At 49.4% G+C, this 27,357-nt stretch overlaps 1 pseudogene; it reads left to right on the top strand.

The window, feature by feature from the left end:
* The first annotated feature begins 1,949 nt into the window (after positions 1-1,949).
* On the top strand, positions 1,950-5,500 carry LOC103695582 (annotated as a pseudogene).
* The last annotated feature ends 21,857 nt before the right edge of the window (positions 5,501-27,357 follow it).

Raw genomic sequence — 27,357 nt, 5'->3', positions numbered from 1 at the left:
AAGAGCTACATGTTTTCGAGCCCCTTGATTTTTTTCGTTTTTTAACATTACACAAGAAGCCAGAAGTGATGCTTAAAATGGCACATGAAGGAAATTTGGTTTTAAGGGAGTGTTGGGAACTAAACTTAATTTAACAAAGTATTCATTTGTACTAGTTAATCGGGTCCAATTAAAAATATCTTTAGTGTTCTGTCTCTTAGAGTCTATGTATTTGTATAATTGTTGCGTCCTTTGGATTATAGTAGTACATTTACACAAGATTATGCAACTGGACATATCGAATCTATACAAACTCTTGTAATCAGTCTTCTTGAAAGAGAGGCAATCAAGTAAGTAAATACTACTGCAAGTGTCTCTAAATCAGTTATATTATAATCTTATTTGTTGAATGGAAGTTTGAGTATTTAAAGTAATCAAGTAGGTAAATGGTACTAACTTGCTACTATGATTGTAGGCATGTAGTTTGAACCAAATTTGTTCTGTCATCCCTCAGCTTAGGTTTTGTGCCTTCCGTTTCAGCCCCCAACCGTCACACTTCATGGGCATCTTGAGCTTGGTTTATAGTGATGGACAAAGTGATGGAGATCCCTTACCGTGGGGTCAGGGTTCCCATGCCTCACCTACTTCTAATCAAAACTCTTCAATGCCCCTTCCCAACTTCATAATTTTGGCCGACATGCAGCCCGGCTACAGCTCAAAAGCGGATTTGGAGCATCACCCAACATCACCTTCCCATGACAGTGTGGAGAGCGACAATGATGCATAGAAAACTATTTGCATCTAAAAAAATCTTGGGCACTTAATCCAAATGACGTTAACAAAGGGCACTTTGTCCTTAAAGTTTAAACTAACCTTCGCTATAGCCTTTTTCTACTGCTGCTTTGATATCTCCCTTTGAAGGTGAGGACAACAAAAGTTAGTCTTGTAGGCCACAATATGTGCTGTAAAGATGCATCCATTTTACTAACTTACTCATGTTGATGATGGAAGCATTATAAATGTTGTGCAGCTGCCAATAATACTTGTCTCAATCCCTACATACATGGGTCCAAGTGTGTAATATAAAAAGAGATGCAGATGTGCAATTGCTATCAAGAGGCAAATAGGGTGCTAGTGGAGGTCTACAACTTCTGACAAAGGCTTGTGTTGCTAATGTGCTTGCATGCAAGTAACCCTCTTTGCATTCAAGGGAGCTCAAGTATAAGCTGCAAAATAGTTGAAGTCTTGCATGCAACTCACTTTTGGTATTTTCTTGGATGTTTGACAAGTAAAAATTTTAAGTTTTTATTCCTTCTACCTTGGATGGCTGTTGGAAGCCCGAAACTTTGGACCTTGCCACCTTGGTTGGAGTTCCATTTCTAGAGGTCTTGCAACCCTAACTTCTTATGGTTACATTGTAGTAAGTATGGAGAAATCACAGCAACTACATCTCATCGAGACTCGACCAAGAAATCTACTTACGAAATATACCAGGCTCCAATATAAATACATCTTACTCATCATTGTCTTGCTTGTGTTGTGATACATTCATAATTTCAAAGGCATATCAATCATCAATATTTGTATAAAATACAATTTTATGAAATATAGGATATAATATGTGTGGCAACAAAAATGCAATTCATTTGTCGGTGCTTACATGTCATTCTATTAATTTGAGTCCGAATTCTTTGCAGTGCAATTTCTACCGCATCATCTATCTTGAAGATAAATAACTCCCATTTTTTTTCAAAATTAATATGATATATGGCATGTTAGGGTGATGAAGAAGAATTATTTATTTTTAAAATGAATGATATGATAGCCCTCCAAAATGATACCGTAATCTAAGGTATAAAAATTTTATCGCAGGGGTTCCCGTTTCTAGCCGTGGAGGCTGAAGTCATTGTTATTTCTTAGAAGGACCAGGTGAGGGTATTCTTGTCATTTCATTAGTAATAGGCGCTACGTCGGCGGGACTGCCGGTTATGTACAGTTGGGCGGTGGAGATAGAAATCCGGGAAGGAAAAGCTAGAACGGAAAAAAAAAAACGATTTCGGACAAGACAGCGAAAAAAAAAACTTAGCTATTTCGGCACTCTCACACTGCAGCTCATCTAGGGCTAGGGTGAGGTTTAGGGGTCTTTATCCTTCTCTCCCCCTCCGTCTCGATCCGGGCGATCTGCCGAGAGGATCCCGAGCTAGGGTACCGTTCCTCGGCGTGATTGCTCCGCGAAGTGAAAGCTAGGGTTTTGGAGGCGCAGAGCAGAGGGTTGGGGAGGAATTGAAGAAAAATGGGGGATCCCGAGGGGCTGTGCGGATCTGAGATGGAATTCTCCAGGTCGGCGGTGGCTGCGAGGAGGAAGTGTTCGAAAAGATCGAGTCTTGATGAAGAGGATTTCCTTATTCTGTTGCATGGCTCCGATCCGGTCAAGATTGAGCTCAATCGCCTTCAGAATGATATGAAAGGTTTATACTTCTTTTCTTCATCTGTCTTCGTTTTTTCTTTCTTGATGAGATGCTATTGTAAGGAACTCATGTTTATATGCCAAAAAGGAAAAAAAGGAAAAGAAAAACTAGATTTTGCTGTATTGTTGTTTATTTAGGAATTGAAAAATGGGATGTACTCATGCCATCCATAGGCTGTAAATATTTCCAGGAATTCGTCCATCAAAGTGTTTTAGATAGCCTGGTGTTCAATCAATGCCTTTTATCGGTTCAGTTTGTTGTATGAAAATACGGGTAGGGTGGATGAACAATGTACGTTCAGGTGAAGGATGAACAAAATAATTTCCCAATGGGGCATTAATGAAATGCAATTAGTCATAGAATCTATTAGCATTCATTATGTGACGAGAAATCCCCTGTTTCAAAATTCGTAGTGCAAATATTAATATTTGATGTGCCCTAACAAAAAAGTTGTACATCTATGTGCATTTGAACAGAAATAAGAAATATGTTGATTAAAAAGGAAACCATGATTTTTTTTTTTTTTTTTTTTTTTCGCTCCCCTCATCCCAGAAAAGGACCGCGAGCTAGCTGAAGCTCATGGTGAGATAAAGGGCCTAAAGTTGACAGAACGAGCAAAGGATAAAGCTCTAGCAGAGGTAAAATTTGACTTGCTGAATTCTTGTTCTGGTGAATCCATCTTCCTCTCCATTACATCAGCTCAAAAAATTTTCACATGCGTATCATCTTTTGATCTAATAGGTTACCGAGGAGCTTGAAAAGATAATGGAGAAACTCCAGGCATCAGAAGCTACTCTTGAAAACAAGGTGTGGCTTAAATTTTAGGTCATCGTATTTGTTTTGTTAATTTGCAGCCTTTCTTGCCTGTTTCCTTTTTCTGCAAAGTTGGACCGTGTATCCAATAGAGGTGAAATAATAGTTTGGAGTTTGTTGTCTGGTTTTTGAATACTGGACCCTCAGAACCTAGAAATAAAGAGAATTACCGATGAAAAGAAAGAGGCATTGGCAGCACAATTTGCAGCTGAGGCTACTCTTCGGCGTGTTCATGCTGCTCAAAGGGATGAAGACCTACCTCCTTTAGAAGATATACTTTTCCCACTTGAAGCAGAGATTAAACTTCTGAGGCAAGAGGTGCAGCTTTTCACATTGAAATATTCTTATTCACTCTGGACTTCTTCTTCTTCTTTTATGGGGGACCATAAGAAGCTTGCAGCTTTTCCTTCCATATTTTGCAGCTTTCAAAGCTTCAGGATGATAACAGAGCCTTAGAGAGACTAACAAAATCCAAGGAAGCTGCTTTGTTGGATGCAGAAAGAGAGGTCCAATTTGCAAAGATTAAGGCTGCTCTTGTTGATGACTTGCAGAACAAGAACCAGGAACTTATGAGACAAAATGAAATATGTCAGGTGGGTGGTCTTCATATCTTCCTTTGCTCCATTTTCTTCTTTCTCCTTAGAGGAATGGAGGAGCAAAATAGTACAAAACAACCTCGATTCTGCTAATCACTTACATCATAGCTGATGATTATCATTGTTTATGTTCTTTCTTATGATATCAGCTATGTGATATGACAGGAAGAATACAAAATATTAGATAAAATGCATCGTCAAAAGGTTACAGAGGTTGAGAAGCTGAGCCAGACTGTTCATGAACTTGAGGAGGCTCTCCTTTCGGGAGCTGCTGCTGCAAATGCTGTACGTGATTATCAGCGTCAAGTTAATGAGCTGAAGGTACAGATTCTCAAACTTTATCCTATAACTGATAACATGGATCTTGTAATGGGAAAATTAATAATACAGTTCCCTTCTTTCCTAATATTCTGTTTTTGTTGTTTGTAGGGGGAGAAAAGAACACTCGAGAGAACATTGTCTCGTGTGATGGTTACAGAAAATCGCATTGCAGCTGTAATGGCAAATGAATGGAAATGTGACAATGACAAAGTTATTCCTGTAAAGCAGTGGCTTGAAGAACGGCGTATTCTTATGGTATTCTTCAAAATTTGATTTTGTTGTCTGGGTTGATATGTGAGCATCGAAAACCACCATATAATTCGGTGCTTTTCTTTAGGCGGAAATGCAGCAGCTTCGTGATAGGCTTTCAATAGCAGAACGTACTGCCAAAGCAGAGGTTCAACTTAAAGTATGGTGGTTTCTTCAACATTTATTTATTTATTTGTCTTCTCATGCTGGTGGTGGGAGGTTAGTGAGTAGTATTTTTTTTTTTTTCATCTATAGGAAAGATTGCAACTACGCCTGAAGGTTGTGGAGGATGGACTGAAATCATCTCTCCGCTCTGGCATCTGTTATGAAACTCGAAGCAGTCCTATTGGATTGTCTCGAAGTCGTTCAGTAAATGGAGCTGAAGTTTCTTCAAATACTCTATCAAGCAGGTTTGCCACGAGGAAATCATCTGCTCCTGTTGGAAGATTGTCAACAATGTCTGGCCCATCCCATACAATGCTGAAATATGCAAAGGGTGTATCGAAGTCTTTCGATGGAGGAAGGTCATCAGATGAATATAGTTGTAGATCGAAGTCATTTGGAGATCCACACTGTGATAATTCTCTGGGAGAAGAGATTGAACAATTATCTGTTAGTAACACAGCAACTGATGCAGAGAAGGAGCTCACCAGAGGCAAACCATCAGATCCTATAGAAACTGTTAGTGATGATACTGTTTCAGGTGTCTTTTACGATATTCTGCAAAAGGAGGTGATTTCTTTAAGAAAAGCATGCCATGAGAAGGACCAGTGCTTGAAAGACAAGGATAATTCAATTGAGGTATATTTCATTCAAAATTTGCTATTCTTTTTTCTTGATTAGAATCTTTTAACGTTGATTGTGATTTCTTTTATCTGTGTCCATTTATCACTGGGCATAACAACTTCTGTAGATGCTCTCAAGGAAAATCGACACTCTAACCAAAGCAATGGAAGTAGAGACAAAGAAGTTGCGTAGAGAAAAAGCTGCTATAATTAAGAAGGAGCAGAAAAGGAGCATGAACTGAAAGCTAGGCGCTTGAAGGGAATAAGCAATAATATCCGCAATTAAGAAGTATGTGTCATGATTTCATGCCTAATTAGATATTTGACTCCTTTGAAATTTTACATTATTTCATCGCTTGTTGTATGCGTTGGTCAAGCTAAGTTAGACTGTGTTGCACTTGGCACCATGTGCCACTTGACCTGCAATTAGTTTAATCAAAAATTTGAAGTGTTCTGAGACACAGAAAACAAGCATCACTATACAGTTGTAATAGAGAATGTGGAATTAAAGATAAGATCATAACTCTTACTCATTTTCCACAGTTATAAAAACAGGTAGCATATAGATACCCATTATTGTTACCGTTTCTGAGGTGGAAGAAAACCCCTATGTCTCGCCACTGGGTTATTGTTTGTTAACTTGAGAATTGACAGTTTCAATTTATGCTTAAGATCTAATGATGTATTTTTTGGATTAGCTTTTGTGAGAGAGTTGACATATGCTTCGTCTTCATGGGATTTTTTAGATTGTCTTGTGACTTTGTTAATTAGACATGGATGTCTTGTGAAGCATGTGATCCATTGGTTGCATGATGTTAGTCGGTTACTGTTGCTCTATCTTAATACGCCAACTTTTTTGAACCCAGACGCAATTTAGATTCCTATGTCTTTAACCTTAACTGCATCATCCATGTTATCAACTATTTGTCATTGGTTTTTTAGAATGAAATCAAATTACAGGTCTGCAGGAAAATTTAACCAACTTGCAACTTTGATTTTTCTCTGTGCAGAACCTCTAAAGCGCTAATTGGATCTATATGATATCCGATTAATCCATACTAAGGCCCTGTTTGGGAGAGCTGTTGGCAGTAGAGCTGTTGGAAGTAGAGCTGTCTGAAGTAGAGCTGTTATAAAAATCTGTTTGCTGTTTGGTAACTACATTCGTAAAGTGCTGTGGTACTTTGTTTTGTGTTTGGTAAACAAACTGAGAAAGTACTTTTATATGACAAAATTACCATAAAGGACATTGCATAGTATTATACAACACAACATAATAAAACATAACATAAATTAATACATAAATATACGATATAGTATAATATTATTGTAATATAAAATAATATTATGTTAATATAGCATAATAGTAATATAATTATTAGAGTAAATTAATATTTGGTAATATAACATAATATTAAATTATTTAACATAACATATTAATGTATTATGATATAATGTAACATATATTATATTTATAATATAATACAATAATAAAAGTATAAAATATTATAATTATTAGTATAAATTAATTTCTCATAATATAACATAATATTAAATTATTTAAAATAACATATTAATATATTATAATGTAATGTAATATAATACAATATTTATAGTATAATACAATAATAAAGGTATAAAATATTATAATTAATATTATAAATTAATTTTCCATAATATAACATAATATTAAATTATTTAAAATAACATATTAATGTATTATAATGTAATGTAATATAATACAATATTTATAGTATAATACAATAATAAAGGTATAAAATATTATAATTATTAGTATAAATTAATTTTTCATAATATAACATAATATTAAATTATTTAACATAACATATTAATGTATTATGATATAATATAATATGATATTATATTTATAGTTTAATACAAAAATAAAGGTATAAAATATTATAATTAATATTATAAATTAATTTTCCATAATATACCATAATATTAAATTATTTAAAATAACATATTAATGTATTATAATGTAATGTAATATAATACTGTTATGGGGGAATTGAGCCGCCATGCCCCACGTGATCGGCACGCGTATCCAGGAAAGCTACGGCTGCCCTATGATCCAGCACTCCGACCCCGAGTCGGACCTCCTCGGCTCCGCAGCCCGACCCCGGGTCGGCTGCCCTATGATCCAGCACTCCGACCCCGAGTCGGACCTCCTCGGCTCCGCAGCCCGACCCCGGGTCGGCTGCCCTATGATCCAGCACTCCGACCCCGAGTCGGACCTCCCCGGCTTCGCAGCCCGACCTCGGGTCGGCTGCCCTATGATCCAGCATTCCGACCCCGAGTCGGAGATCTTTTGATAACGACAGGCTATTCTCCAGAGGCACGCCGCGGCCTCCTGCTCCACTACTCCCTGCAACGGCTGTACCCGATGCTGCCCACGATCTCCTGTATCGACCGTACAAAGCGGAGCTCCACTACGCCCTGCCATGACCGTACCCGGCGCTGCTCCACGACGCCCCGTAACGGCCATGTCAGTGGCCATTCTATCGTGCCCCACGACGACAAACCCCCCTGAGAGACCTCCCAGCCAGGTATATATGCGGCTGGGGGGAGAAGGGGGGGGTAAGCAATACCTCCCAGAGCACTCTCTCCCACTTGTGATTATCATCTCTCCTCCTCCAATCTCCTCTGACTTGACCGTCGGAGGGCCATCACCACCCTGGTGGTGGTGCAAGGCTTGTTTGCAGGTTCCTTGGCGGAAGGTGGAGCGCAACCAGCACCAACCAAGACAACTCAGGCGGAACCCCGTTCACACCGTCGTGTCAATCGTTCTCGGTTTGGACCACCAGCAACAGTTGGCGCTAGAGGAAGGGCCGAATCTCAGAACGATCGTAATGGCACGGCGAGGTGGTCGCGGAGCTTCCAATGCTTCCGGTCGCGGAGCCTCTCGCGCCTCTGGCCGGGAGGCTGCTGCGTCCCCAACACACTCTCAGCAGCATTCCACCGCTTCTCCTCCCATTCAGACGGTCGAACCTGCTCAGTTCGACCAGCTAGCCCAGCAGGTTCGCACCCTCGCGGAGGCAGTGCAGAATCTGCAGGGTGTGATCTCTCGGGTGCCGCAGCGGGCTCAGGAGCCGCTGCTCCCCGAGCACTCGCCTCTTCCTCACAACCCGCGCTCCTTCCTCTCCCATGGAGAGGAGCGCCGGCGCGGGGAGGATTCTCGAGTGCGGTCCATTCTGCCCGGACCTTCTCATCGGAGCTGCGCGGGGTACGAGAGGCGTACCCGGGCGCGTTCTCAGACACCCCAGTCCTCGAGGGGCCCGCACTCCAGTCGGTCCCCCTCGCGCCGCTCCTTGTCTCCCACCCACCGGTCGCGCTCCCTGGACCGGCGGGTGGACGATCTCCACAGACAGCTCCAGGTCCTGAAGGGGCACTTCAAAGATCCCTTCGCCGACTTGGAAATCTCCTCCCAGCCGGCGCTTGCCTCAAGGATCCTGCGAACCCTAAACCCGCCGGGGTTCAAAATGCCGGCGATCGAACCCTACGACGGGGCGGCGGACCCACGGGACCACGTGGAGAGTTTCAGGACTCTTATGCTCCTCCATGGAGCATCGGATCCTCTCCTCTGCAAGGCCTTCCCGGCGACCCTCCGCGGCCCGGCAAGGGCGTGGTTCGCCGGCCTGGAGGCTAATTCCATCCAGTCCTTCCACCAGTTCACCCGTCTCTTCATCAGCCATTTCGCCGTCAGTAGCCGGCGAAGACTGGTCTCCGACTCCCTCTTCGATGTCCGGCAGAACGAGGGAGAGAGCCTGCGGGATTATCTCACCCGCTTCAACAAGGCAACACTGGAGGTCCGGAATTTGAGCCAGGAGGTGGCTCTCTCAGCCCTGAAGCGAGGCTTCCGGAAGGGCAGACTCACCTTCTCCCTGGACAAACGTCTGCCGCGGAGCTTCCCGGAGCTGTTGTCTCGGGCAAACCAGTATGCAGACGCCGAGGAGGCAGCCTCCCACCGGAACAAGGAGGCCGCCGAAGCCCCTCTAAAGCCCGGGAAGAAAAGGCGAAAAGAGGCACCCCAGAGGAGGAGCCCGACGCCTCAACGCCGGCGCAGAAGCCCGTCACCAGCAAGGAACCACGGCGCCACACGCCCTCGTTCTCCGCACCGACGCTTCAACCGGTACACCCCACTCCTGGCCCCCCGGGCCCAGATCCTCATGGAGGTCAAGGGGCGGGAGGACCTCCCGGTCCCGAGGCAGATGAAGAAGATCCCTGGGAGGAAGCCTTCTCGGGCGTACTGTGAGTACCACCGAGACCACGGCCACGATACCGAAGACTGCTTCCAGCTTCGGGACGAGATCGAGGCTCTCATTCGCCGAGGACGTCTCGGTCGATATGTAAACGACCGACGTCCCCCCGCAGACCCGCGTCCAGCCGACCCGGCCCCTCAGGAGCCTCGGGAGCAGAATCGACCCGTTGCGGGAGTGATCCACACCATCACTGGGGGCTGCTCTCGGCCCGTGAGGAACGCAGGGGGCTCGGCGGAAGTATCAGGAGTGGCCGTCGCGAAGAGGCAGCGGGTCGGAAATGTAATCACTTTTTGTGATGAAGATGTAAAGGGGGTTCAGACTCCCCACGATGACGCCATGGTGATCTCTCTCACTATGGCGGACTATGATGTAAGGCGTGTTCTTGTGGATAGTGGAAGCTCAGCTGATATTTTGTATTACGAGGCCTTCCAAAAGATGGGCTTTTCCCGACAATTGTTGCACAAAACATCCACCCCCCTCATAGGATTCACTGGAGACGCTATCTCGGCCGAAGGTGTCATCGAGCTGCCTGTGACTGCGGGCATTGCACCCGCAGAAGCCACGGTGCGGCTCGGGTTCTTGGTCGTCCGTGTCCCCTCGGCCTACAACGCTATCCTCGGACGACCCGGACTGAACGCCCTTCGCGCGGTGGTTTCTACCTACCATTTGCTCATGCGGTTCCCCACAGCGGCCGGGATTGGAGAGGTCCGAGGTGACCAGCCGACCGCACGGCAGTGTTTCCTAGCAACTCTCAAAGGGAAGAAGCCCATGGAGGCCCTAAGCGTCGAGTCACTTGACGCCAGAGACGAAGTGGCCTTGCGGCACGGGGAGCCGGCCGAGGGCGTAATCGAAGTTCCCCTCGAAGAAGACCGCCCGGACCGCACGGTCTGGGTCGGTGCCAACCTCGACTTGGAAGCTCGGCTCCGGTTAGTGGAATTCCTCCGAGCCAATGCAGATGTGTTTGCCTGGTCGGCGGCCGATGTACCTGGGATCGACCCGGAGGTCGTTTCTCACGCCCTCAACGTCGACCCGACCCACCGACCGGTAAAGCAAAAGAAGAGACACTGTGCCCCGGATCGGATCCGGGTGGTCGACCAGGAGGTAGACAAACTCTTGGAGGCAGGTTTCATAAGAGAGGTGAGCTACCCCGAGTGGCTGGCAAACGTCGTACTTGTCCGGAAGGCGAGCGGGAAGTGGAGGATGTGCGTCGACTACACCGACCTGAACAAGGCGTGCCCCAAGGATAGCTTTCCGCTTCCACGGATAGACCAACTGGTCGACGCGACTTCCGGATATCAGCTACTGTCTTTTATGGACGCCTTCTCCGGCTACAACCAAATAATGATGGCTCCACAGGACGAGGAGAAAACTGCCTTCATAACAGACCGGGGGCTGTACTGTTACAAGGTAATGCCCTTCGGTCTGAAGAACGCTGGCGCCACTTACCAGCGCCTCGTCAATAAAATCTTCAAGGAGCAGATCGGCCGGAATATGGAGGTGTACGTGGACGATATGCTGGTAAAAAGCCGCCATGCAGACCAGCACATTGCAGATCTGGAGGAGACTTTCACCACCTTGCGAAAGTTTCGCATGAAGCTAAACCCAGCGAAGTGCGCTTTTGGTGCTTCGGCCGGGAGGTTCCTCGGTTTCATTGTCAACCAGCGCGGGATCGAGGCCAACCCGGACAAGATCAAAGCCATCCAAGATATGTCCCCTCCGACCAAAGTGAAGGAGGTTCAGGAGCTCGCTGGAAGGGTCGCCGCGCTCGGACGATTTGTGGCAAAGTCGGCCGAACGCTGCCAACCATTCTTCAAGGTGTTGAAGCGCCCAAAAGACTTCCTCTGGACGGCCGAATGCCATGCGGCGTTCGACCAGCTCAAGGAGTACATGGCGTCTCCTCCCCTGCTGTCCAAGCCGCAAGAGGGGGAGATGCTCTACCTTTACCTGGCGGTCTCCCCAACCGCAGTCAGCGCAGTACTGGTTCGGGAAGAGGCAAGACTTCAGAAGCCTGTATACTACATCAGCCGAGTCCTCCGGGATGCCGAGACGCGGTACACGAAGGCTGAGAAGATCGCCTTCGCGCTGCTGACTGCGACCAGGAGGCTTCGCCCCTATTTCCAGGCTCATTCTGTCACCCTTTTGACCGATCAACCACTGCGGCAGATTCTCAGCAATCCAGAGAATGCGGGACGGCTGGTGAAGTGGGCAGTAGAACTTGGTGAGTTCGACATCCGCTACCAGCCCCGACCAGCCATCAAGGCCCAGGTACTCGCGGACTTTCTCGCTGAGTGCACTGTGCAGGAGGCGGAACCTAAGCCGCCGGAGACACCCAGCCTCGATCTCCCGATCTGGACGCTCCACATTGACGGATCGTCGAACCCTGAAGGTGGAGGGGCTGGGCTGGTCCTCACCAATCCTGATGGAGTGATAGCCGAGTATGCCTTGAGGTTCGGATTTCCAGTGACCAACAATGAGGCGGAGTACGAGGCCCTAGTCGCGGGACTCAAACTCGCCAAGGAGCTCGGCATCCGGCGTCTGAAAGTCTTCACCGACTCCCAGCTGGTGGTCGGGCAGGTTCGAGGGGAGTTCGAGGCGCGGAGCCCGACCATGCAGAGCTACGTCCGGAAGGTGCAAACACTCATTCCCGACCTCGGCAGTGTTGACATTCAGCAGGTCCCGAGGAGCGAAAATGCCAGGGCCGACAGGTTGTCCCGCCTAGTGGACGCAGACGCGCACAACTTGTCGAGGGCAATCTACCTGGAGACCCTGGATGCCCCGAGCATTGACGGGGCTGGAGCGGTGATGGCAATTGATCCGGAGCCGTCTTGGATGGACCCGCTCGTCGCCTACCTCGCCGAAGGAATCCTCCCTGAAGACGAAGATCAGGCCCGGCGGCTTGTAAAGAAGTCCGCCCACTACGTACTTTATGAAGGGAGGCTGTATCGGACCTCGTTTACCGCCCCCCTCTTAAGGTGCCTCCGCCCCGCGGAAGCGGCCTACGCCCTCGGCGAAGTCCACGAAGGCATCTGCGGATCGCACTTGGGGGCTAGGTCCTTGGCGCATAAGATCATGAGGCAAGGCTACTATTGGCCGACCTTGATGGAGGACTCGAAGGACCACGTGCGGAAATGCGACGCCTGCCAGCGCCACGCCAACGTCCAGAGAGTCCCCTCTGTCCCCTTGGCGCCAATCACCGCGCCCTGGCCCTTCGCACAATGGGGAATGGATATCCTCGGACCATTCCCCGTCGCTTCGGCCCAGCGGAAATTTTTGATTGTCGCCATCGACTACTTCACCAAGTGGGTGGAGGCAGAGCCACTGGCCACCATCACGGAGGCACAAGTCCGGAAGTTCGTGAAGAAGAACATCATTGTCCGATTTGGAGTACCTCGGGTCCTCATCTCGGATAACGGTCGACAGTTTGATAACAAGCACTTCCGGGACTTCTGCGAGGAATTTGGGATCGAGCATCGGTTCACATCCGTGTCGCATCCCCAAACCAACGGCGAGGCCGAGGTCACAAATCGGACAATCCTCCAAGGTATCAAAGCGCGGATCGGCCGGACGGGGCAAGCTTGGGTCGAGGAACTCGAGAATGTCCTTTGGGCGTATCGGACCACACAACGGACTCCTACTGGAGAGACGCCTTTCAGCCTAACCTATGGCACGGAAGCCGTTGCCCCCGTGGAGCTCGGACTCCCCTCGCCTCGGGTGGCCGCGCACCGACCCGAGGCCAATTCAGAGCAACTCCGAGGGAACTTGGATCTCTTGGAAGAGGCAAGGGAAATGGCTCAGGTACGGATGGCAATGTATCAGCAGAGGGTGGCCCGATATTACAACTCCAAAGTCCGACCGAAGCTTTTCAGAATTGGAGATCTGGTGCTGAGGCGAGCTAAGGCATCTCAACCTACGGAAGGTGGGAAGCTAGCGCCAAATTGGGAAGGCCCGTATAAAGTTCGTTGGGTAAACCGACCTGGCTCCTACCAGTTGGAAGCCCTAGATGGCCGAGAAATTCCAAGGGGCTGGAATTCCGCTAACCTGCGGATGTATTACCAGTAGAACAACAAGGCCAGAAAGACAATTTAAAAAGGTGCAATACTTTTCATTTCAATAATTTCTGGTTACAGTGGCGTGCTCGTGTGATTACAAGGAATTCCCAGAGGGGAATTAGGGAGTAAAGAAAGTAAAGAAGAGGTGGGGACCCAAACCCTCAACCCAGGGCGGCTGCAGTCCCACCAGAAGTGGGTGCTTCTAACCGGAGGCGCCATCCAGCACCTCACCAAAAAGAGGAGGAGCCGCCGCAGAAGAAGCTCCCGCTGCCCCCAGGGGAACGCCGCCTCCAAAGGATATTCCCATCTTCCCCAGTGGTAGGAAAGAGAAGGGATTCGAGGGGGAAGAGTATATGGAGGCGCGGTCCCGGATTGAGCGTCCGGCGCAGAGCTCAACCGGGAGGCTGAACTTCAAGGAGGGGAGATGTGATCCCGGATGAAACGCCTAGAGCGGAGTTCCGCCGGGGAGACCCTCCTTGTTGATCCCAGATGAAACGGCTAGTTGGCTGAAGTTGTAAGGGGAGCGCCTCCCCTTTCCTTCGACAGGAGTCTCTCAGTCATATGCCAAGGAGGAGGTCCGCGATCCATGGCAACCTGCAGCTCCGGCTTAGCAAATTCCATCGTACCTGCACCTGTATTTATAGCCAAGCTGCGGCCCCCTGGTAGTTCCGATACGGGTGGCTCCAATAAATGCAGGCGCACTGAATCCGGAGCCGTTCCGGCTCCCGAGGCGTATCTCCCCGCGATTTCCTAAGCGTCATTCTCCTTAAATCGCATTCTTTGTGCAGGACGATCCGGGTGACGTATACCCCTAGGTCCACGTGTCTCCGCTCGCGCCCAGGCCGCATCCTCCTCGAAGAACCCGCGTATCGCGGCCGCTCAACTAACACTCCTCACCAGCAGCAACTGGCGATCCGATTTCCCAGGTAACGCATTAATTAGCGTTTAATACCCTTCTCGTGTTCCCCCCAGGCAACGCTTGGAGGAGAGGAGAAACACGGTCGCGGCTGGGCACAGAGAAACCCCGATGGGCGGCGAGCGACAAGTGGCCGACCAGCGAGCGGAAGAATTTCCTGAGGCCTAACCCTCGGATGCCTGGCTAACCCGATGATCATCCCGGGAGCAGACTAGCCGGAAGCCCCGACCGGTCGCCTCGGCTTGCGCCAGCCTTGGCCGACCAACGAGCGGAATTTCCCTGAGGCTTGACAACCCTCAGATGCCTGGCTAACCCGATGATCATCCCGGGAGCAGACTAGCCGGAAGCCCCGACCGGTCGCCTCGGCTTGCGCCAGCCTAGGCCGACCAACGAGTGGAATTTCCCTGAGGCTTGACAACCCTCAGATGCCTGGCTAACCCGATGATCATCCCGGGAGCAGACTAGCCGGAAGCCCCGACCGGTCGCCTCGGCTTGCGCCAGCCTAGGCCGACCAACGAGTGGAATCTCCCGAGGCTCGGCCCTCGGATGCCTGGCTAACCCGATGATCATCCCGGGAGCAGACTAGCCGGAAGCCCCGACCGGTCGCCTCGGCTTGCGCCAGCCTTGGCCGACCAACGAGCGGAATTTTCCTGAGGCTTGACAACCCTCAGATGCCTGGCTAACCCGATGATCATCCCGGGAGCAGACTAGCCGGAAGCCCCGACCGGTCGCCTCGGCTTGCGCCAGCCTTGGCCGACCAACGAGCGGAATTTCCCTGAGGCTTGACAACCCTCAGATGCCTGGCTAACCCGATGATCATCCCGGGAGCAGACTAGCCGGAAGCCCCGACCGGTCGCCTCGGCTTGCGCCAGCCTAGGCCGACCAACGAGTGGAATCTCCCGAGGCTCGGCCCTCGGATGCCTGGCTAACCCGATGATCATCCCGGGAGCAGACTAGCCGGAAGCCCCGACCGGTCGCCTCGGCTTGCGCCAGCCTAGGCCGACCAACGAGTGGAATCTCCCGAGGCTCGGCCCTCGGATGCCTGGCTAACCCGATGATCATCCCGGGAGCAGACTAGCCGGAAGCCCCGACCGGTCGCCTCGGCTTGCGCCAGCCTAGGCCGACCAACGAGTGGAATCTCCCGAGGCTCGGCCCTCGGATGCCTGGCTAACCCGATGATCATCCCGGGAGCAGACTAGCCGGAAGCCCCGACCGGTCGCCTCGGCTTGCGCCAGCCTTGGCCGACCAACGAGCGGAATTTCCCTGAGGCTTGACAACCCTCAGATGCCTGGCTAACCCGATGATCATCCCGGGAGCAGACTAGCCGGAAGCCCCGACCGGTCGCCTCGGCTTGCGCCAGCCTAGGCCGACCAACGAGTGGAATTTCCCTGAGGCTTGACAACCCTCAGATGCCTGGCTAACCCGATGATCATCCCGGGAGCAGACTAGCCGGAAGCCCCGACCGGTCGCCTCGGCTTGCGCCAGCCTAGGCCGACCAACGAGTGGAATCTCCCGAGGCTCGGGCCTCGGATGCCTGGCTCAGCGCCGAAAGAGTTTCCTGAGGCCTAACCCTCGGATGCCTGGCTTAGCGCCGGAAGAGTTTCCTGAGGCCTAACCCTCGGATGCCTGGCTTAGCGCCGGAAGAGTTTCCTGAGGCCTAACCCTCGGATGCCTGGCTCAGCGCCGGAAGAGTTTCCTGAGGCCTAACCCTCGGATGCCTGGCTTAGCGCCGGAAGAATTTCCTGAGGCCTAACCCTCGGATGCCTGGCTTAGCGCCGGAAGAATTTCCTGAGGCCTAACCCTCGGATGCCTGGCTTAGCGCCGGAAGAATTTCCTGAGGCCTAACCCTCGGATGCCTGGCTTAGCGCCGGAAGAATTTCCTGAGGCCTAACCCTCGGATGCCTGGCTTAACGCCGGAAAAGTTTCCTGAGGTTTAACCCTCGGATGCCTGGCCTAGCGCCGGAAGAACTTCGGGAATCAAAAGTCAGCAAGAAGCAACCAAGAGCTAAAAAAAAAAAAGAGGACGAGGGCGAGATGAAGAAATATTCAACGTGCATTAATTTTCAGGGCCGAGGCCCATACAATTGGGCAAAACGCCGACATACAAAAATAAAAAAGACAATGGAAGGTACAAGAGGTCAGCTTGGAGGAACTCCCGGGTCGGGAACGCCGGGCTCGTCCGCGGGAGGTAGGGAAGCAGCAGGAGAACCAGCAGGCGATGGCGCCGGAGAGGAGTCCAGGAGGGAGATCTCGCTCAGGTCAACTTCGGGATACTTAGCCGACACCCTTGCCAGGCCCTCCTCGAAGCCCAAGGTGAAGGCTTCGGCCCCCGCGTCCGACGCGTCATGGACAAACTCGTCAGACTGGCGATAGGTCTGCACTGCCTCCGACATATCATGGGCGAACTCGGCGGACTGGCGATAAGCCTCTACCGCCTGACGCCCGATTTCCGCCCTCTTCTCGGCCAGCTCCGCCTCAGCTCGCTCCATAATCTGAGCCTTGGCCTCCAAGACCTTCGCCACAATCCGGCCTTCGGCCTCAGAGGAGACCCTCAGCAGATCAGCCTGAGCCTCTTTATGCTTCGCCTCGGTAGCAACCCGAGCGGCCTCGGCTTCCTTCAGGCGCGAACGGAGCTCTTGGACGTCCGTGCATGACTTCTCCAGGGCCGACTCCAGTTCGCCTAGTTTGGCTTCAAAAGAGCGGATTCGGTCGCAGGCGTTGTCGGCAGACCGCTGGGCCTTCTCCCACCGCTCTCGATAGTCCGCGATCTTCCGGGACTGCTTTTCAGCCCGTTCCTCCGCCTTCTTGACCCTGCTTTCGAGGCCCGAGGCGGCTTTGAGTTGCTCCCGAGCCTCTGACAGTTGCTCCTCCAGGGCGGCGAAGCCGAGTGCCCGCTCTTCGGCCTCCCGGAGCCTCGCCTCGAGGTCCCCGGTCGTCCTGCCTGCCGCAGCCCGGCCTCCCTCTTCCATTGCTTTCAGCCGGTCCTCGGCCTTCGCCAAAAGCCCCGCCTGTTCCTTGTAGCACTCCTCCAGACGGATCATGTACTGGGCGAGCTAAGAAATAGGAAAAATAAGGGAGTCAGGCGGAGAACAACAGAGCCAATAAATGGTGAAAGACGGCCAGAAGAACACTCACCGACATGAGACAGACGCAGCTGGCGGCCCCGACGTCAGAGACATCCAACTCCCGGACCCGCCGACGGTCCTTCTCCAGCAACACTGTTTCGATGAGATTTCGGGCGCCATCGGTAGTGAAGGCAGACCCCGATTTCTCCCCGGAGCCGGATGGTGGTTCTGCAGCCTTACCCTTATCCATCGCCTGGGGAAGAGTCCGGCTGATCACGCTCGGGGCGGGGGTCGCCCCAGGAATTGATAGGGTCCCGCTCGGCCGGGGCCTCGGCGCGTCCCTCCTCGAGTCATCAGGAGCCGACCGAGTCGAAGGCCGGGTTGGGGACCGATCACGTCCGACCCGTCCGTCTTGAGCAGGCTCAGGTGGCACCTCCGGAGTAGCGGCAACCTTACCACCGGAGGGCTGATACAGCGTCAGCTGCCGGTCGGTGCCCACGACATCTCCCTGACCGGTGGGCCCGGACTCGTCGGTCGGCATCGGAGGTATCTCCTTACGGGACTTCTTCGCCGGTGGGGCCCCGCTCGGAAGAGCTCGTTTCCTCCTCCGGACTGCTTCCAGCAGGGACGCCCTACCAACAGCCTTCGACTTCACCGACCGCATGACGTCGTCGACCTCTGCAAGAAGGACGGGATGGTCAGGGACTGAGAAACCGAAAGGAAGAAGGAACGAAAGAGAAGAAAAGAGCTAAAGAAACGATGGCGGACTCACGGTCGGTGGGGACCGAGCTCAAACCGACGTTCACCAAGGTATCCTCAGAAATAAGGCGGCCCACCGGGGGAAGCTGGCCCTCGGCGACCAACCCCTTCAAGGCGGCGACGCCCTCGGATTCCTCCCTCGACAACTTCGACAGGCCAATTGGGGACTTCACCGGCGTCCCCCAGATTGCCCTGATTTCCCAGGAGGGGTCTGCATCAACGAAAAAGAAGCGCTCCTTCCAGTGGTGAATGGAGGTAGGACCCTCCTTGACAAGGCCGCACCCTCGCCGCGCTGCGAAGCACCACCACCCTTTGTCCTGGGGGTGGCCGCTCAGGCCGTAGAGCTCCCAGAAAACATTCAAGGTGGCGGGAATCGCATGCAAGCGACAGAGAACCTGGAAGACCGTCAGAGCACGCCACGAGTTCGGCACCAGTTGCGTCGGTGCCATTCCTAAACCCCGGAGCACCTGTAAGACTAGGTCTGAAGGGGGAAAGCGGAACCCGGCCTGGAGGATGCCCTCATTGATGGCGATCTTCCCTCGAGGAGGATGAGACATCCTCTCCTCAGGCCCTGGGAGCGTGACATTGCAGGCCTCGGGAAGGTGGTACCGAGCCACAAATCCGTCTAAGTCCTCGGCGACCAGTTTTGACTTGATGCTATCTGCTCCCACTTCGCCCATCCCTAATGGCCAATCTACGGTCAGGACGGGGTCAAGAAGGAGGGAAAGGCCGGAACGACTGGGGTGCACTAGTACAAAAAGAAAAAGTATGAAGAGCTCAAAGTAGAAGAGTGGGAAACTCACTTGAAGAGGAGGAAGAACGGCTCCGAGAGCATCAAAGGAAAAGCAAGCGAACGTTTCGGCGGCAACAATGGTAGCGCAAAGGAGAAACTCGAAAATGTCCGTAAAGAAGAAGACGGACGGGGGAGGGCCCCCGATTAAATAGGCGAAAGGGCAAGTGACACCTCGATGACGCCAGAAGACGCCTGGCCGCCGAAGGGTCGCTCGCACCCCAAAGGCGAATCGACACCATTAAGGAAGGATGTCCGCCGAAATCCTCAGGTTGCCAGGTCAGCAGCAACCGCCATACGCCATAAAGAAGGCGGGAAGCTTGAAGCGCGCGCGCCTCTCCGAAGGATGGCGGCAATCTCGAAACATCACTCCCTTCACCTGTTCCCCTTCTGGTTCCAGGCTCGGAAGCGGGGGGCTACTGTTATGGGGGAATTGAGCCGCCATGCCCCACGTGATCGGCACGCGTATCCAGGAAAGCTACGGCTGCCCTATGATCCAGCACTCCGACCCCGAGTCGGACCTCCTCGGCTCCGCAGCCCGACCCCGGGTCGGCTGCCCTATGATCCAGCACTCCGACCCCGAGTCGGACCTCCTCGGCTCCGCAGCCCGACCCCGGGTCGGCTGCCCTATGATCCAGCACTCCGACCCCGAGTCGGACCTCCTCGGCTCCGCAGCCCGACCCCGGGTCGGCTGCCCTATGATCCAGCACTCCGACCCCGAGTCGGACCTCCCCGGCTTCGCAGCCCGACCTCGGGTCGGCTGCCCTATGATCCAGCATTCCGACCCCGAGTCGGAGATCTTTTGATAACGACAGGCTATTCTCCAGAGGCACGCCGCGGCCTCCTGCTCCACTACTCCCTGCAACGGCTGTACCCGATGCTGCCCACGATCTCCTGTATCGACCGTACAAAGCGGAGCTCCACTACGCCCTGCCATGACCGTACCCGGCGCTGCTCCACGACGCCCCGTAACGGCCATGTCAGTGGCCATTCTATCGTGCCCCACGACGACAAACCCCCCTGAGAGACCTCCCAGCCAGGTATATATGCGGCTGGGGGGAGAAGGGGGGGGTAAGCAATACCTCCCAGAGCACTCTCTCCCACTTGTGATTATCATCTCTCCTCCTCCAATCTCCTCTGACTTGACCGTCGGAGGGCCATCACCACCCTGGTGGTGGTGCAAGGCTTGTTTGCAAGTTCCTTGGCGGAAGGTGGAGCGCAACCAGCACCAACCAAGACAACTCAGGCGGAACCCCGTTCACACCGTCGTGTCAATCGTTCTCGGTTTGGACCACCAGCAACAAATACAATATTTATAGTATAATACAATAATAAAGGTATAAAATATTATAATTATTAGTATAAATTAATTTTTCATAATATAACATAATATTAAATTATTTAACATAACATATTAATGTATTATGATATAATATAATATGATATTATATTTATAGTATAATACAAAAATAAAGGTATAAAATATTATAATTATTAGTATAAATTAATTTTCCATAATATAACATAATATTAAATTATTTAACATAACATATTAATGTATTATGATATAATATAATATGATATTATATTTATAGTATAATACAAAAATAAAGGTATAAAATATTATAATTATTAGTATAAAATAATTTTTCATAATAATTTTTCATAATTTTTCATAAAATAATTTTCCGCGGTCCAGGGGCTCTTCTTCATGGTCCACGCTCGAGGAGGACCTCAGCGTGGGCCGCGAGGTTGATGATAAAAAAAAAAACAATAGATTGATTTTGGAAGGTATGGAAAAGGATTAAATTTTTTTTCTTCTAAAATGTGGTTCAAGAGATGCATACAAAAATTGAAAAGAAAAATACCTTTTCTTACGGAAGGGAGTCTGACGGCTTGGGTTCTTGGCTCTAGCAGATTTTTAGGTTTATACATGGATAAACTATGTAATTATGTTATTTTAATATGGGCATTTTTGTCAAAAATATAGCTTTCCGAAAAAGCTGAAACAGCTTCCTCCCAAAAGCTTTAAATTGGAGCTTCCTCCCAAAAGCTGTTTTCAGCTTCCCGCAAAAGCTGAAACAGCTTTTTGAAAAATTTACCAAACACAGTTTTTCATCTAAAAGTACTTTTGGAGGGCCAGAAAGTGCTTTCTGGCCCTCCAAAAACTCCCCCAAACAGGGCCTAAACCTTAAATTACTTTTCAAAAACCTATGCAGAATTTTTCATTGAAATTTGAGTTCTATATGTTTTGCACTTCAAAATGTTGCTTGTATTTTATAACATAAAGCAGGTATCTGGAATGCACATAATAAAATCCATCTGAACAAATAGTATTTATTATGATTGGTAGTAAAAAAAAAAACTATTAAATGAAATTATAGTATTTCTTTAAGAATCTTAATATCCAACTGAGGATAACATATTATCCAATTAAAATGTTAAGAAATTTTAAAAACTCAAAGCACATTTACATAACCAATGGTCAATGAAGAATGCGTTAAGATAGAAACATTGATTCCCATTCCATTCGAGCATAAATAAATGAATTTATGTGCATGTCTTGAATGCTTCACATATTAGCAATAATGATCTTATAAACATTATGTGGAAAAATAAAACAATAGAAATAAAAATAAAACATTTGGGCAAGAAACCACCATCACCCCCAACTTGAAGATGTCTTACAAAGTACTACAAAAAATGCAACTGTTCTCTAACCATTAGCAATTTGTGGCCTTCCACCTTTTATGTACAGCATCTCATAAACATCAGACGGTTGTCCCATTATTAAAAATTAGCATCAGGTCATCAATGAAGATCTCTGTTCATCAATTGCACACGGAATCATTTATTTTGTGTATTGCAATTTGGGTGGTGATGCTTTGAAGCTCTTAATAGTTGTCTTTGCTTGAGAACTGAGAACACTCTCTTCTTGCAAAAGCTGTTTGAATTTGTCTCTTAATACCTTATTGGCATGCAAAGAAGCACAAATAGTTCAAATCACAATGCATGACCATATCGGATGTGTATACCATACCAATATCATTGGATACTTTGAGAATATCTATCTGACACTTGTGTGAAGAATCCTTTTTTTCAAATTTAAAAAGTACTTTAGATATTGCTTAGATACACTCGAGTACTTAGAATATGCCTCGAAGAATGTGGATTTTTTTCATTCTTTTTTCATGAATGTTAGCTAATAGTAATTTTGGAGCTTGTGATGTTGATATTAAAATATGGAGTACAGACTTGAGTGGTGGTTAGATAATGAGTTTGTGGAAGTTGATGCTAATATATGAAGTGTGGAATATATCAATTTGGTAGCTTACCAATACCGTTCTACTTTTCCTATATTTGCCATCTGTGTGTCCATGTCTTGTCATATCCAAGTCATGCTTCATAGCTGGCATGGTGATTGATATTTAAAATGCTTAAGGTTACTTGAATGTGGGTCCCCTTCTTTTCGTCTTCTTAACATATTGAATGGTAGGACTGGAAGTCTGGAAGGGTAAGCCTTATCTGTTTCAACTTAAGGCACCGTTTGGAAGGGGAATAAATGGGGTTTATCTCTATTAATACCCAGGATGGCTCCCAAACACCTTGAGCTGTCAACCGGGTCCTCCTTATTTGATCAATGCTGCCTGAAACCCATGAAACCGAGTTAAAGTTGCATGTAGGAGACCCTTCTAACTTTAACCCGAGGTAAAACCCAGTTTTAGACCATCCTTTTGTCCCCCATCAAATGGGAGAAATGACGAATACTAGCCTCCATCTATTTACAATAATTAATATTGTAATATTATATTATATTATATTATGCTATAGTATACAATATATCGAAAGTCAAGAAATAATGGAAAAATATTATATTTTATAATATTTTAATATAATGTCATATTACTAATATTGTATATCATCTTATATTAATATATTATCATGTAATATTATATTGTAAACTATTATAATATGATATCATATAATATTAAGTATTATTATTATGATATTACTGTAAAATATAATACTATTTAATATTATATTACTATATTTAAAATTAGGGTATAATATATAATGCAATATCATAGTATAATATATATAATATGCTATCTAGTATTTTCTCATATTATTTATTATATAATATACTGTTACATTATACAATAATATAATTTGAAGGGCAGACTATCCAATTTCATAAAAAAATTACCTTTATCTTCCATTTCTCCCCAAATAATATCCAAATAGCATTTGTTCATCCCCCATCGGTATCCAAACAAATAATGAGTATAAATGCAATCATTACTTGGTATAGCACCATTTTTGCCCAATCGGATTTTAAGGTTTATAGCTGTTTATTCTGGTACAATTTAATACCTTTGGTATAACTTATCCTTACCCATGCCCGATCCAAACATTAGGGTGGTCAGCAGAGATCAGAATTTCAGAATTTGGAGAAGGAACTTGGAAGTTCAGATTTATAGATGTTAGTGAATAAGAATTTGTGTACCCACCTGTCGTGTGCGCGCATGCATAGATCTGTACCATATTGAGTTTTTATCTCTATGTTCTCTTTCTCTTCTTCTTTATACAAGGAACACATCCATTGCCATTCTAGACACAAACGATGGAGTAAGTTTCTGCCCTAATGTGAATTTACTTCTATTTATTTCTGAACTTCAGTCGATCTTTTCCTATTATGTTAAGCTGGTAGGTAGCGTCCACCTTAGGTTATTTGAATTGAGTGATTTTTTCTCTCACCATCAGCACCAATTTAGTGCAACTTTTAGATCAGATTTCTAACATTCATATTGCATTCTACCTTGCAGAAAATTGCCAAGAACATGAGGTTTCTTATTGGCCTTCATGCTCTTGCATATGAAGATGTACAGGAAGCTGCCATGAATTTCCTGCCCGATGCTCGGCAAAAGGATATAGCAGTTATCAGTCATGTAAATGCATGTGGTAAAGCCACACAAGCAACATCTTTGTGGCCTTTAAGTTGCATATTTAAGTCAACAATATTTACCGGTCATCAGAATTCAGTTGTACATAAGTGTTGTTTTGGAGTTGGAAATTCAAATGTCCACGCACTTCCCTACAAATAACTTCTAGCTTGAAGATGTAATAAATCCAGAAGCAGTTTTTTGTCGAGGGCTACCCAATCGAATATTATGCATGCATGCCAGGTACAATCTTGCACAGGTTCCATCTCAACTACTGACCACCTTACTTTGATATCGTCTTTTTTGTATGATATGGATGGTCAACTTCAACTCTTTCCATTTTCTGAAAGGAGAACTTCAGCCCTTAAAATAATTATTTTGCTTCGCATGTCGCCTGCACTATGCTATTTTGTGATTGAACCATGGCTCTCCTTCAATTTTATCTGCAATCATCCACCTGCCCCATTATCTTTATTTTCTTGCCAAAATTTATAATACTTGTGCTTTCTCGTTAGATTGCAAAGCACGAAGATGGAGACTCGAACCAATGTTAAGAAATATCGGTAAACGGAAGCTGGAGGGATTGGGTTTGCTTTGGATTGGCAGCAAAAGTTATCTGTACGTACTATGAAGAAAGGACGCAGAGCTACTTACGGAGTCTTCACGGGGAAAGTGATCTTGATGGTTGGAGTCCCTGTTTCAGTACTAAAATCCAAGAAGATGATCACCTTTTGTTCGCTATAACTTGCTTACCTTTTGTTCTCGAATGATCCAGTCCCTTAACCTGCCAATTCCCTAACGCATTAAGTATTCCTATTAAATGACGATAATATCTGTTTGCGTGTGTGTTTTTATTTTTTGCAATTATACTCATCTTCTTCTTTTACCACTAGGCTTTGGCAGAAGCCTCCCTATAATGGATGCTGTCGTACTCATCCGATTATGTCGCTTTGTCAATCTTAATGCTGACTATCAGCATCGGATTCTCTTAGCTATTGTTACGGGGGAACTAAGCCGCCATGCTCCACGTGACCGGCACGCGCGCCCATGAAGACTACGGCTGTCCTTTGATCCAGCAATCCGACCCCGAGTCGGACATCTTCGGCTCCACAGCCCGACCTCGAGTCGGTTGCCCTTTGATCCAGCAATCCGACCCCGAGTCGGACATCTTCGGCTCCACAGCCCGACCTCAAGTCGGATATCCTCAGCACCGCAGCCCGACCCCGAGTCGGCTGCCCCCTGATCCAGCACTCCGACCCCGAGTCGGAGATCTCTTGATAACGACAGGCTGCTTCCCAGAGGCACGCCGAGGCCTCCTGCTCCACTACTCCCTGCAACGGCTGTATCCGACGCAGTTCCACGATCTCCTGTATCAGCCGTATAAAGCGGAACTCCACTACGCCCTGTCATGGCTGTACCCAGCGCTGCTCCACGACGCCCTGTAACGGCCATGTCAGTGGCCACTCCATCGCGCCCCACGATGACAAACCCCCCTGAGAGACCCCCCAGCCAGGTATATATGCGGCTGGGGGGAGAAGGGGGGGTAAGCAATATCTTCCAGAGCACTCTCTTGCTTGCTATTATCATTTCTCCTCCTCCTCCAATCTCCTCTGACTTGATCGTCGGAGGGCCCCCACTACCCCAGTGGTGGTGCGAGGCTTGCTCGCAGGTTTCCCGGTGGAAGGTGGAGCGTAACCAACACCAACCAAGACAACTCAGACGGAACCCCGTCCACACCGCTGTGTCAATCGTTCTCGGTTTGGACCACCAGCAACAGTTGGCGCTAGAGGAAGGGACTGATCTCAGAGCGATCGTAATGGCACGGCGAGGTGGTCGTGGAGCTTCCAATGCCTCCGGTCGCGGGGCCTCTCGCGCCTCCGGCCGGGAGGCCGCTGCGTCTCCAACACATTCTCAGCAACACTCAACCGTTCCACCCCCGATTCAGATGGTCGAAGCCGCTCAGTTCGACCAGTTAGCCCAGCAGGTCCGCACCCTCGCGGAGGCAGTGCAGAACCTGCAGGGTGTGATGTCTCGGGCGCCGCAGCGGGCCCAGGAGCCGCTGCTCCCTGAGCGCTCACCTGTCCTCCTTAACCCGCGCTCCTTCCTCTCCCATGGGGAGGAGCGCCGGCGCGAGGAAGATTCTCGAGCACGGTCCATTCTGCCGGGACCGTCCCATCGAAGCTGCGCGGGGTACAAGAGGCGGGCCCGGGCGCGTTCCCAGACCCCCCAGTCCTCAAGGAACCCGCGCCCCAGTCGGTCCCCCTCTCGGTGCTCCTTGTCTCCCACCCACCGGTCGCGCTCCCTGGACCAGCGGGTGGACGATCTCCACCGACAACTCCAGGTCCTGAAGGGCCACTCTAAAGATCCCTTCGCCGACTTGGAGATCTCCTCCCAACCGGCGCTTGCCTCGAGGATCCTGCGGACCCCAAATCCGCCGGGATTCAAAATGCCGGCGATCGAGCCCTATGACGGGGCGGCGGACCCACGGGATCACGTGGAGAGTTTCAGGACTCTTATGCTCCTCCATGGAGCATCAGATCCCCTCCTCTGCAAGGCCTTCCCGGCGACCCTCCGTGGCCCAGCCAGGGCGTGGTTCGCCGGCCTGGAGGCTGACTCTATCCAGTCCTTTGACCAGTTCACTCGCCTCTTCATCAGCCATTTCGCCGTCAGTAGCCGGCGGCGATTGGTTTCCGACTCCCTCTTTGATGTCCGGCAAAACGAGGGAGAAAGCCTGCGGGATTACCTTACCCGCTTCAACAAGGCTACATTGGAGGTCCGGAACCTGAGCCAGGAGGTGGCTCTCTCAGCCCTGAAGCGTGGCTTCCGGAAGGGCAGACTCACCTTCTCCCTGGACAAACGCCTGCCGCGGAGCTTCCAGGAGCTGTTGTCTCGGGCGAACCAGTATGCAGACGCCGAGGAGGCAGCCGCCCACCGGAACAAGGAGGCCGCCGAGGCCCCTCTAAAGCTCGGGAAGAAAAGGCGAAAAGAGGCACCCCAGAGGAGGAGCCCGACGCCTCAACATCGGCGCAGAAGCCCGTCACCGGCGAGGAACCACGGCGTCCCACGCCCTCGTTCTCCGCACCGACGCTTCAACCGGTACACCCCACTCCTGGCCCCCCGGGCCCAGATCCTTATGGAGGTCAAGGGGCGGGAGAACCTCCCGGTCCCGAGGCAGATGAAGAAAATCCCTGGGAGGAGGCCCTCTCGGGCGTACTGTGAGTACCACCGAGACCACGGCCACGATACCGAAGACTGCTTCCAGCTTCGGGACGAGATCGAGGCTCTCATCCGCCGAGGGCGTCTCGGTCGATATGTAAACGACCGACGTCCCCCCGCAGACCCGC

The sequence above is a fragment of the Phoenix dactylifera genome, chromosome 1 (assembly GCF_009389715.1).
Source record: "Phoenix dactylifera cultivar Barhee BC4 chromosome 1, palm_55x_up_171113_PBpolish2nd_filt_p, whole genome shotgun sequence".
NCBI classification, from domain to species: domain Eukaryota; kingdom Viridiplantae; phylum Streptophyta; class Magnoliopsida; order Arecales; family Arecaceae; genus Phoenix; species Phoenix dactylifera.
This window is presented reverse-complemented; position numbering and strand designations above follow the sequence as displayed.